General features: G+C 41.7%; 1 long non-coding RNA gene across 4 annotated transcripts in view; it reads left to right on the top strand.

The window, feature by feature from the left end:
* The window catches only part of LOC311585290, a 91763-nt gene that overhangs the window by 24256 nt on the left and 53550 nt on the right, over positions 1-13957 (top strand). For all 4 annotated transcript variants that reach the window (XR_014775175.1, XR_014775176.1, XR_014775177.1 and 1 more), the window contains exon 2: positions 13266-13367. This is a non-coding gene — a long non-coding RNA (uncharacterized lncRNA). The remainder of the gene's footprint in view (positions 1-13265; positions 13368-13957) is intronic.

Below are 13957 nucleotides of genomic sequence, written 5' to 3'. Positions count from 1 at the left end.
ATAGCTCATTAAGGAGAAAAATCAGGACCTAAACCCAAGGCAGGACCCAGAGTCAAGAGCTGATATACAGACTCAAATCTATGTCATGCATTTAAAATGCATGCTTTATATACATAATCTGTATGTATTAAAATGCTAAATTTCTTAAACCTCATGAGGAATATTTTTCCCACTGGATTTATTATCAGATTCAAATTTCTGTGCACTTTAGGAAGACCTGCAACCAGTGATAACTCTGATCACTAAAATAATACAATTCAAAGCTAATTGTAAAAGGAAGAATTACATGCGTATGTTCTCTGTTGGGGAAAACTGATATTCACTCATCTCCATACAGGCATCCCTATAAAATCTGCAGAGGTGAGACCGGCTTTTCCAAAGAGACTGAGGGATTTCCCTTCTCTTAAAGCAAAGCAAGCACTCACACCTCTCAGCACATTCCAGATCTCTCTGCTGCCTTCAGGAGTTTTCATCCTACTGGTCTGTGAGGGAAGAATACAATAGAAGGCCACAGGACTCCCTCCTGCAGAGAAAGGAGTAAGGCCTGTGGGCTCTGCTCTGGAAGAGCCAGACAATCCACAGAGCTTCTCTGGCAGTTTTAAGCTTTCTTCATAGACTATTTTCTCCTTTAGGAAGTATCAGGTACTTTCTGAGTGTATGTGTATAGTGTGTGTGTACACATAAATTCATATATGTGGACACATATGTGCCCTGATTATTTATATATATAATATTTAATATATCCTAATATATAATTACATTATATATTATATTATCAAATAAAATATATTATCTATAATATATAGATGGAGCAGAGGAATACCTCAAGTATGGGTCTAACATCCTACCTCGTTTGAGATGGCGTTTGTTAGTCTTTTACAACAAATGTCAGGGTAGCTTTCAGGGATTCTCCTGTGTCCACCTCCTTTCTTCCAGTAGGAGTGTTGGGATTAGAGACTCTGCTCCCCACTTTTACAAGAGTTCTGCAGTTCAAATTCGGGTCCCCATACTTGTGTTGCACCACTTTTACCCAAGGCACTATCTCCCTGAAAGCCATTGTTACAGGCTAGTCAGTCACTTGCTTTTCAGTTAGATTTTATTCAGCTTTTGCCACTGAAAGCAACTTTCTCTATATATTAAGCAAAACACTAATCTTCTGAACAAAAGTGGCTATTCCTTCCTAATTCAGTCCATGACTAATTGAAATGAGCACAACTTCTCCTACTGGGAACACTTTCATCTATTGTGTAGATGTATGCTCAATTTCTGGAATCTTTTTCTCCTTCTCTAGTAGCAATGTGTATATATATGCCAGCCAATTTACATTAATGTTAAAAAAATGGATGAATTCCTACTTCTCAGAGTAAGTAAAATCTGTCCACTTAATTATTTCATTGTACCTAGTTAAATCATTTCAGTTACTTATAGGCAATATCAAAAATTATATTTGAGAACTGGAGGGAAGAGTAATGATTGATGTAAGTATAATGTGCAAGTGTTGGGCACTACCTTAAAGAGAAGGGCTTAGACAGTGTCCTTTGCAAAGATTTAGACACATGCTATAAGTTGTCTTCATAAACCTAAACATGCCATTCTAACAAAATGTACTATAGGACAATGACATCCTGCAGTCATTTCATCAATAATTGATATTTAAATGCTCTTGCTGAGATGCAAAGTTAACTTAGAGATGACTGGGATAGATCTCCTGGATGCCATCCACCGATGGAGCTCATTGAACCAAATCCCAGTTATTATAGCTGATGGGACAGCGGAGAAGACTAAGGATGGGAGAGACAATTTTCAAGGTCACTGAGAGAGAAATTTTTCAGAGAAGCAAGAATACATTTCTGCTCCAAAAATGTATGAAGATGAGTAAAACGAGCTTCGTGTGTCTTAGTAACTGAAGGATGAATGGCTGAAATAGTCTCTGTGAGCTCTAGTTTCCAGTCAGAATAAAGGCCATAATTGGATTACCTCCTGCATTGCTGTGAATGTGGTTTACAAACACAACGGTGTCACTAGCATGATGCTAAATGCTTACGGGGGAATCTAAATGGAAGCTGCCACTAAGGAGTTGTGCCCAAAGCCAGAGTGTCATCATGCCCCATCCGGGAGCACTTTACCGCTTACCAAGATTAAAATGACCGATATAGATATCCCCCTGGTTCCTTGAACTGCCTTAAAAACAGGAAATTGGTTCTCACAAATCAATACTGGCTCTAGCTCTAACTATAACTTTAACAGCTGCTTCATCTGTCTTAAATAGAACTCCCTGCACTGCTGAAATCTGAGCATATTCCATGTGACTGACAGGTTTTTTTCCTGAAGCTAAAATGGAGCCTTTCGGATAAAGGTTAATTGCTAACTGTGGAGTGCTAATGATACCACATTGATGAAATTACAGGATCGCTGATAGAGAAAAGGCTCCTAACCGGCTGGGCGCTAGAGGGGAGTTCTAAATAACAGTTATTGATTTGTTTCTCTGAAGGCCACTAAGTAGCATGAACTACTCCATAGACTAGAAATTATCCACAGGGTTTCCATTCATTTATAATTCATTTCTTTGTTTCCAAGTTCCTACCTGCCAATACCCAATTAGAGCTTTAATAATTACGTGCCTCAAAATACGTAATTTATGTGTTAGAGAAAGAAATAGTGCCAATTAGTCTTTCCTTCTCTCATACTGAGCTGGGTCTCATCTGTTGGGCATGTTATATACCATAATAGTCAAACAGTAGCTTCTAAATGGAGGATAAAAATAGTGGTGGGCTGGACATATTGTACAACAAATTTAGAAAAACGCCTCAAGGTCCTTTATTCCCAGGCTAAGTTTCCCTCTTGTCCAAATGTGGCCGTAGGTTTTATAGGGCCACAACTTCTTCCACCTGACAATAGATGTGCCTCCCATAGCTGGTGTCATTTCCATCAGGACTAGCATGTTCTGAGTATCCGCAGCCAGGCTGTTTAGTTCTACACGCATGTGCCCTTAAATTAAACCCACCCAAAAGACTTGGTATTATTGTCAACTTTTCATAGTTAAAGAAACAAGAAGTCAGAAAAATGAATGAGCACCCTGCAGTTCTGAGTTGCGAATTTCACTGTTGATTCTAGGCTTCTGCATCTATGTAGACTCCCAGGAACATGGGGGGGATGGCATGAGGAGAAAATATCCTTTTCTGGTTCCCCAGATTCTTCCTGGGAGTAACAAGGTTTTTTTTAGACTAACAGATTTGTTTGTTTGTTTGTTTGTTTGTTTGTTATGAAACTTATTTAGTCAACCTGATACTTACCAAACCTTCTTAGGAGTCTGAGTGAATACATATTTTTAGTCATTTTGCCCCCCATGAATGAAGGCCTGTGTTCACTCACCAGTATCGTCAAAAGAAAGAACTACAGATGAAAAGCTGCCCAAACGCTCTCTGACAGATGTGTGGCTCTTCCGCAGAAAGCAATCCTCCATTTCCATGAAGATTTGCGTGTCCTACCTGTACATTAATTTTAATTCTAACCCCATAGACTCAGGGCAGATGGCACAAGTTAAGCGCTCAGGGCCATATACTCCCCTTCATATCAGATACCTAAGGCAAGCAGTGGGTTCCCAGATCACGCTTGCTTTCTGGCTGGTGGCTCCAACACAGGTGTTTTCATTCCGCCTCCACTTACAGTCCCTTGCTCTAATACCTCATAAGGCTCAGGGAAACACCTTACATGGCATTCCCAGTTTATTACAATCATACAGACGAATCACAACATGAAGAGGTCCAGAGCTCAGGGTCTGAAAGCGTCCTGAGCACAGGACAGCTGCCCAATGGATGGGAGGCGTACCAACTTCCTGCAACGTGTTATGCTCACCAATTCAGGAACTCCCAGCTCCGTCATTTGGGGCTTTGATGGCGGTTCCTCACACTGGTGTTGTTGACTAACTGTGTAGCTACAGATGATTACCCACTCTCTAGCTCTTCTTCCCCAAGCCTAGAAGGTGAGGCCAAAACGTCCAGCCTCTGAATGCAGGACAGTTACTCCAATCCCATCCTCCTCTCTGCATCAGCTCATTGCCATGACTCTGATAGGATTGAAGGCCTCACTATCAATCACTGATGCTCTCGTCACTCTGCCATGTGAGATGTTAAAGGGTCTGAGAAGCTCTGTGACAAGATCCAGGCACAGAAACCCATTTATTTCCTACTATGTCACATTTTGGGTTTTGTTTTGTTCTGGTTTTCAAGAGTGAGCCAGTCGTTTCAAAAATTTATATAAGCTTGGGTCATATATTACCCATATTACTACTTTCCATGTGTTTGACCAAATGCCAGACTGGGGAAAAGCAGCCTGAGAGAGAAGGGGCACATTTCGGCTCGCAGCCTAAGAGCAAAGACTATCAAGATTGCACCCCCACAAAGGCCCCCTTTTTTCAGGAAGGTCCCACAACTTTGCATGACATCATCACCACCTGTGGATCAAAATTTCAGTCAAATGAGCCAATAGAAGACATTTCACATCCCCACCACATTACTTAAGATCTTTGAAAAAAAAAAAGATCTTTGCCTTACATATAGGGCTACAGACGCTAAGATAACACAGAAAGCAAAGAGGAGCTAACAGTTATAAAGTACGGAAAGGGGCTCTGCATGAAGGAAGTTTTAAACTTGATCTTAAGCTACACTCATACACACACATGAATATACACACTCACACACGCTCTCATACACATGCACAAATATACATATATATACAGCTCTGTGTACACACTCACATATGCTTGCACACACATTCATATACATACATACACACTCTCACACACTTGCACAAATATACATATAGACACATTCACATATGCACACATATATACATACACATACAAATATATTCACACACATACACAATATGTGCACATACATGTGCACATGCACACACATGCTGCTTTGAACTACTCAAATCTGTCCTGTCTTCTAACTTTCATCGATTTATTTTATTGTGTGATGCGAGTGTTCTGCAATCAGAGGTACACGGTGGCAATCGCGAAATGAGAAAGGGCAGAAAACAAAAGGGAACAATATTCCTCAGTAACAGCTACTTCACAACGCAGAAACTGCCATAATGACGTTGGAAAACTAGATATTTAAGTCTGCACATACAACTGTCAAAATGCACTTCCTTAGAGAGTGTTGCCTGAGCGCTCACTCCCAGCTTTTCTCAGTGTGTTATAGAACTGCTCAAGAGAAACCAACTGCAGCTGTTGTGAAAACACAGACCTCCCAGATGAGGGGGGAACTTTCATCATGTTGTCTGGTTCAAAAGTGGTGCAGGGTATGATGGGCACGAGGGCCCATTAATATGATCGCAGGAGAGCGGAAGCCACTGAGTGGCTGTTTTTGGACCGCAGCTAGTATTTTCTTAATCCTGACTGACAAAACCCTTCCAACTTCACCCAGTTTTTCCCCATCACTTGTAGTTCAATATAGGCAGCTAGAGTCGTGTCATTCCTGTTTAGCCTAATGTACATGTGTGCATGCACATGTTTGTGTGTATATATGTGTGAGACTGTGTGCATATGTGTGTACACGTGAGTATACTCACATTGTATATCTGTATGTTTGTACGTGTGTGGGTGCATGTTTGTGAGTGTGTGTGTATGTGCGTACACTCACATATTCTAAGCAGCGGAGCCAGGATATCACAGATCGTGATGTTCTTTTTACCATGAGCTAATTTCATTCACTTCTATACTGTGACTGTAGAGTCAATTACACACACACACACACACACACACACCTCACTTAAAATGATCTCTGCCTGAAGAAACCAAGAGAGCTTTCTAGTGGGTTTCCATAGAAAGTATTTCTGAAAACAAAAATACAACCTAGCTTTGGCAGTAGGGGCTGCATGTATCCTCCAACTTCTGGTGGGGTGTCCAGGCTCCTGTGGCGGGGGTGGGGGAGTGAGGTGATGGGGGGGCTGCTGCAAATGCCATTTCGCTCTGAGATACCAGTCATTATCACTGAGTTGGCTACTTATGGCCTTGCTTGGCTCCTTCAGAAGGAAATCAGAGTGATAATTTTTTTTTTAATTGGAGGCCTGTTCTCTCTACCCAGTAGTGTGGAAGTCTGTATGAGCTGTGTCTTTCGCTAATTTATAGACTAATACTTTTCAGCTGCCCTTGGTGGTATTCTCTTTCCACAGCTAAAGAAATCTCTTGGCAGCTGAGAAGTATCAGTTCCAAACACTGGGGACGCGTATTTCTAGGTAAACTTCAGTTGTGTTTCCTTTAATGCCCCCTGGAAACAGCAAGGTTCCTGTAAGAAAAGCTGAGCCCCAAGCTTCAGTCCAGCCCGCCTGATACGTGTTTTCCAAGAGTTCTCTGGGGATTTTAATGCTGCCTTGATTTTTGAGGCCCTACGAGAAGGAGATAGCACGTAGAGTACTGGGCAAATTCTAATCCTAAGCAGCTCCTGGAACACCTTGCTACTGGGTACACGGTGCACAACCTGGCCTGTTTGCGGAACTCGTGAGAAATACCGGCTCCATGTACCTCCGCACTAGCAAATTAGAATGTGCGTTTTAACAAGATCCCCTGGTGATTCTGTGCCTGTGAAAGTTGAGGGCCTTCTGCCTGAAGAGTTCGGTAATGAAGGACAAGTTTATTTCTCTCGATTGGGCCTCTTGGGAAATGACGGCCAGGTTTCCCTGCCTTTTCTAATACAGCGCTTTAGGCAAAAGGCAGCCGCGAGAGGAAGATTTCAAGTGCTGCCAGGTACCCTAGGGCTGCCCAAGGAATTCATGCTTTAAAGGCAAGTTCTCAAAGCTCTACCCTGAAAGGAGACCGCCTTGGGGCATCTCAGACAGAGGCTCCAACAGAGTGTACAGCTTGCCTCAGGAAAGGCCACGGAATAACCTCCCCACCCAGGATCCTGGAGGCTACGTGAAGGTTGACGTGTAAAGCTCTGCTGCTGTGTTTATTTCTTGTTTAATTCACCAAAATCCACAGTGAGCGCTGAATATACAAAGTCATAACTAGTCTGATTGGCAATACTGCTTTCCCAGGCTGCATTCTCCTGTTAAGTGAGAAAGTCCCTTGATCCCTCAGACAGTTATTAGCCAAGATGGTGAGCGCTGCTTCTCTTCCACCACAGCAGTTTTCCCTGGCTTGTGAAAATCCTAACATCCAAACTTCTGAACAGAGTAGCCCAGATCATCTCTAACTGCTGCACCAGAATGGATCACAGAATTTGGTACCTTATTTTTAAACAAAGGTTAGACAACTTCTTTAATTGGTTAGGTTCACTGTAAAGAAAAAGATTTACCTTCTCCGGATCTTCATTTGCTTAGAATAAGAATAAAAGCCTAGCCTAGAGATTTATTCTCCTTTTGAGCATCTCTAAAACCCTGTGTTGTTTTTTATACATTTTGGTAGTACCGAGGGTTGGTACCTAAGACTTGGCACATGCTGGGTCTCTCCTGACTTCTACCCAGAACCTACACCCCTCTAGTCCTCTACAAATGTTATTTTTGAGGCTTTTATTCTTTTTTCAAATGTTCTTGGCCTCTCAGTTCCCCCCCCCCTCTCTCGTGATCAATGACAATATTAAATTCAGATCTACGTCTCATACCTGTGGTGGCCTCCTGGACCCTGCCCTTGCACGCCTGGCTCCCACCCTTTATCTTTCATCTTCCAGCCAGGCTTCTGTAATGCAACTCCACCTCTGCCCATACAGTTACTGACAGTATATTTTGCAAATGAGATCCTCTGGGATTCAAGATCAGATATTTCCCTGCAGTCTAGACACATTCCAGTGAGCCTATTCCATCCATCATTTATGCATAGGTCTGTCACTTAGTCACCCCTGGTCTTCATGATAAAAGCCTGTTCCTACCCTCCTTTTGATGGAAGAGATTAACAAATCGGAGACGTCTCTCACACCAGCATCAGGCGTTTTTGCACTAGTCTGTTACAGGCAAGATCTTATTTTGACTTTCATGAAAACCCTGAGAGATGCATAGAGTAGGATGTGGAACCCATTATGTGAACCTCAGAACAACTCACCCTGATGTCACTAGCTATCAAAAGAGGTAGATACGGATCAGTACAAACTTTCAAGCTCTGACCACCATCCTAGCATATCTTACAACACAAAGGCCCAAGCCACGTACAAAGCAGAATGCAGGACACAAGTCAGGACCCCCTCCTCTTCAAATGCACAAACACATGCATATACTCTACTCTCCAAAACATGACTTTTACCATCCCCACAAGTATATGCATATAACCCTACCTCCTCAGGCTCCCAAAGCACTACCTTTATGGACACACACACACACACACACACACACACACGAGAGAGAGAGAGAGAGAGAGAGAGAGAGAGAGAGAGAGAGAGAGTCAGAGAGAGTCTTTCTATATAGCGCTGGACTGGATCCTGGATATCCTAGAACTCACTACATAGACAAAGCTGGCCTCACAGTCACCAAGATCTGCTGTCTCTGTCTACTGAGTGCTAGAATTAAAGGCCTGCACCTCCATGCCTGGCCTACCCTTATCCCACACTTGGCATCTCTTTTTATATACTACCTAGTCTGTTTTCGTGTTGCTGTAACAAAACGTTTGAACACAGGTTCATGCATAATGATGGCTGAAAACAGAAATGTTTTCCTCACCATTCTGTAGGCTGGGACGTCCAATATCAAGGCAGCGTGGGTACGTTTCCATGCTGAGGGCTGTCTTCTGCTTCCTAGTGAGCGTCTTGGAGCTACTGCTGCACTCCCTGACATTGCAAAGAGACATTACTTACCTGGGCACTAGGAGCAGTCTCTTTTATAAGGGCCTGAATCCCAGTCACCTGGGAGGAGCCTAAATCAACTAAGCACTTCTTAAGGCCCCACCTCTAATACTGTTCCATTGGTAACACCTGAAGTTTGAAGAGTATCCTGCCAAGACATAGTTTCGAAATTGTGTGATTCTTTTCTTCTCTTTCTTTCTTTCTTTTTCTTTCTTCTCCTTCTTCTCTTTCTTCTTCTCTTGTTCCTCCTCCTCTTTCTTTTTTTTACTCCCTCTTTCTTAATCGTCCCCCTCCTCTTCTTTTTCTTCTTCTTCCATTTTCTTTTTTAGTTTTAGACTCAGAAAAAACAAGCACTCTACTGTCAAATCATATCCCCAGCCAAAGAAATCTTTGTTACTTGTTTCCAGCAAGAAGCTAACACAGTGTCATATTTGTATCTTCAGAACCCTGGCACCATGTTTCTGTATTAATTCAGTGAGCTTCAAAAGTCCCCATGATAAACTGAAGTAAACATAGCAAAAAAAAAAAAAAAAAAAAAAAAAAAAAAAACCACTGTAGGAAACGTGTCATCACTTTGATAAAATACCTGAAATAAAAAAAACTTAGAAGAAAAGAGGGGGACACCTGGTGGCACTCAGAGGAAGGATAGCAGGCTACCAAGAAGAGACTTGATACCCTATGAGCATATACAGGGGGAGGAGGTTCCCCTCAGTCACAGTCATAGGGGAGGGGAGTAAGGGGGAAATGGGAGGGAGGGAGGAATGGGAGGATACAAGGGATGGGATAACAATTGAGATGTAATATGAATAAGTTAATAAAATATATTTTTGAAAGAAGAAAGGAAGATTTATTTTGGGCTCATAGCTCACGAGTTTAAACCAATGGTCACCTGGCTGGCAACTCCCAGGCAAAGAACCATGATAAGAAATGTGAAGCAGAACAGACTTGCTTATCTTGTGGCAGATGCAGAGCCAAGATGAGAAAAAGTCAGCCTAGGACAAGATTTTGGCCCCCAACACATACCACCAGTGTCTCAGTCCTTCCAGTTACCCCTGACCTAATATAGTTTTCAAAACTAGGATCATCAGATAGGTATTAGGCCTTCAACACATGATCCTTTGCAGGTTATTATGGCCCGAATGGGAAAATACAGGATCATGTATGTGAACATTTGGTGGTGCTGTTCTGGGAAATTATGGAATTTGCAGGTCACGGAGCCTTGCTGCAGGGAGTACAGCACTGGGCGCAGGGGACAGGCTTTGAGCGTTTACAGCGTGTGTCACCTGTTCTTGTTCGTTCTTTTTGATCTCTGCATATGGTTGAACCTGTGAAATCTCAGCTTCTGGCTCTTACTGCCATGTCTGTCACTTGTTGCTATGCCTTCCCAGCACAATAAACTTATCATCCTGGAAACACACATGCACACATGTATGACATATATATGTCATATACATATATGTGTATATATGTATGTGTGTATATATGTCATTGTATTTTAGCACAGCAACAAAAAAGTGACTGATACCTCATTTCCAAACCATAACAATAAATGATATTTTAGTTCAGATTGACTTAACTAGAGGCTGGTAAGTCGCATAAACAACAGAAATTACCCATCATGCATCTGGAAGTTTGAAGTCACCTCCGGATCCAGCTGGTCTGGATGCTAATGAGGACTCTCCTGGCTTCCTCATGTGGTATGGTGAAAAAAGAAGCTAGCACCCTGTGCCTCATTTTATAAAGCCATTAATCCCAACATGGACTTTCTGCCCTCAGGGCCTGATTACCCCCCAGAGCCCCATGACTGCATATGGTCACATTGGGGATTAGGGTTTCAACATATGACTTGGGGGAGGGGAACACAAACATCCAGCCCATAGCAAGGCCCCATTTAGAAAATCCATCTAAATTCATCCTTGTCCTTAGTAAAATTAAACTTGCCACCGTAACTTTAAATATCACCTCGGTCATTAGTTAAGGCAGCTGCCCATCTAGATATTATAGCATCCTGGCTAAGAACAGGGAGCCTAGCCCACAAAGAGCTCAACTTTGACCTCACTTGGTGGGGCAACCTTGCTTCTTTGTAGCTTAAGTTATTGTGTGTTAAGAGAAGGAAAGTGTTACTACTTAACTTTTGAGTTTGGAAGAATTAAGTGAAAAAAAGTAAAAAAACAAAAAATAAAAAAAGGAATAAATGTGAATTTATTCTTATACAGCATGGACATTAGTATGGATATATTCACAGGGACATATTAGTATCAATTGTATTATTATAATTACAGTCATTATTTCCCAACTTATTTTTATATTGGATATACAGTTAGTACAGGGGTGGGGAAGCCCTTAAGGGAAAACTCCTGTTCTCAGACCAGAATCTCTGGCCAGCCTATAAAGCTAACATTCCACTAGGCTGGTCAGTCACCCGACCAAGAAACCACCACTCATGAAGGAGAGATTGCTTTAAGAATGTGGCCTCATTTAAAGCCATGCTAAAGACATAGGCGAAATAATCATTGTTTTAATGAGATGCTGAACTTTTCCTGCCCAGAACTCCTACCCCTATGACAGTACCTACAAGGTCACTGAGAAGTTCATTGTGTCTGACCACCTTTCTGAACTCAGAAGGTACGATTTTTCTTTACTTTTTCTTTTTTTCTGTCTCTCCTTCTGACACTGGCCAGAACCTACATGTGTTTTTCCTGATACTTTGGGTTTCCTTAGTCTGTCTCTAAAGCAATAGTTCTCAATCTGCGGGTCTTGACCCCTTTGAAGGTTGAACAATCTTTTCACAGAGGTCACAGTTCAAATATTTACATTATGATTCATAACAGTAGCAAAATTACAGCTGTGAAGTAGCAACAAAGTAATTTTTTGATTAGGGGGCAAGCGCAACATAAAGAACTGTGTTCAAGTTTGGCGGCACTGGAAAGGGTGGGAACCAGTGTTGTAAAGCCACACACACCTCCATGCCGTACGGCTGCCTGATGCCATTGGCAGACCACCATGACAGCCACTCAAACAGCATGGCTTTTCTTCCTCCTCTCTCCATTCTTCTCTGGGGAGCTGCTGAGGTCTATAGTTTCCTATGTCCCCAGGCTTCTATTGGAGTCTGTTTTAACTTGTTTTATTAATGAGATGAAAAACCCCAAGAGGAAACCCTGATGCCACTTGTATCACCTGGCAACCATTTAGGGGTCCCTCAAAATTCCAGTAACAACATTAACAAAGGGGGTGGAGGAAGAAGAGGAAGGGGTGGAGGAAGAAGATGTAATTTTATTTTAATTTAAACTTAACAGTTATCATAAGGCAAGATATAAATGATAGATAAATATATTTTTTAAATGTTTAATACAATACAGGCCGTAAACTTTAAACCCCTACCCAGATCTAGCCAATGGACAGGACATTCTCCACAGTTGAGTGGAGAGTGGGTATGACTTTCACAGGTACTCTGGTGCCTCATATTTCACCACGTCCCCTGGATGGGGAGACCTGGTGGCACTCAGAGGAAGGATAGCAGGCTACCAAGAAGAGACTTGATACCCTATGAGCATATACAGGGGGAGGAGGTCCCCCTCAGTCACAGTCATAGGGGAGGGGAGTAAAGGGAAAATGGGAGGGAGGGAAGAATGGGAGGATACAAGGGATGGGATAACCATTGAGATGGAATAAGAACAAATTAATAATAATAAAAAAAGAACCATGCTAAAAATAAATAAATAAAATAAAATGTTTAATACTCTAAAGCCACTGAGGAAAATGCAAATTTAAACTACCCTGAGAGTATATCTTAGAATGGCCTTCATTAAGAAAACAGTAGCAAACAGTAAAGAGGATGTGGGGAGGGGTCAGATTTCTTTAACACTGCTGGTGAGAATGTAAAGTAATCTAACTGTTATGGAAGTAAGTATGGAGGCTCCACAAAACACTAAAATTATAATTGTTACATTATATCACTTATCTTTGTTAGGGCTGTGATGAAATACCATGTCCAAAAGCAAAGTGGGGAGTAAAGGGTTAATTTGGCTTACACTTCTATAGCACAGTTCATCACCAAAGGAAGTCAGGACAGGAACTCAAACAGGGCGGAAACCTGGAGACAGGAGCTGATGCAGAGGCCATGGAGGTGTGCTGCCTACTGGCTTGCTCAGCATGGTTTGCTCAGCCTTCTTTTTTATAGAACCCGGGACCACCAGCCTATGGATTTCACCACCTCCAATGGGCTGTGCTCTCTCCTATCAATCACCAAATAAGAAAATGTCCTAGAGATGTGCCTACAGCCTGATCTTAGGGGATCTGAGGCATTTTACTAATTAAGATACCCTCCTCACAGATGACTTTAGCTTGTGTCAAATTGACATAAAACTATCCAGCACACCATTTGGGGATTTATACTGACTCTAAATCAGCATTTGGGATACTGGCCCTTCCATGTTTCTTACATTACTCACAATAGTTGAGTTGCAGAATCTTCCTATGTTTCTACAGACACATGAAGAAATAAAGAAATTGTGGTTATGTAACACAATAGCGATTTTTCTGGCATAGGAATAATGAAATTGAAATCGTTACATCTGGTGGAAAAGAGAGGTAAGTGAAGACTATCCAACTAAGTGAAATCTGCCAAACTCAGAAAAGTTCATATTACTCGGTTTTATTCTTTCTTATTTGTAGAGAAAAGTGATGAAGATTTACATAGATAGGTAAAAACATATGGACACAGATACAGATTTGTGCGACATGACAGGTACAGGGAGAAGGAAGGAAGTCAATAATGAAGAAAAGTGTGAATGCGATCAACATACATGTTATGCTTGAAAAGTTATTGGTTACCACTATGTACAATGAATAATACATACCTGTAAAAAATTAAGAAAGAAAGCAGAGAAGGAGAAAGCAAGGAAGAAAATAGTAGCATCATACATTGCACACAATGTTACCCCTCTCTGCACACACGTACACACACACTCACACACACACAGAGACAGGATTCATTTTGTCTGGCATGATTCTGGGCTCTAGAGAATTACATAGTATAATGCAGGGTGTGGCTATGTACGCTTACATTTAAATTAATTAAAATTAAATAAGATAAAAAGAAATCAGTCCTTCAGGTGCATTGGCCATATTTCAAGTCTAGAATCACTACATGAGACTAATAGCTACCATATTCCACAGTT

This window comes from Acomys minous (assembly GCF_964271855.1).
Source record: "Acomys minous genome assembly, chromosome: 15".
NCBI classification, from domain to species: Eukaryota; Metazoa; Chordata; class Mammalia; order Rodentia; family Muridae; genus Acomys; species Acomys minous.
This window is presented reverse-complemented; position numbering and strand designations above follow the sequence as displayed.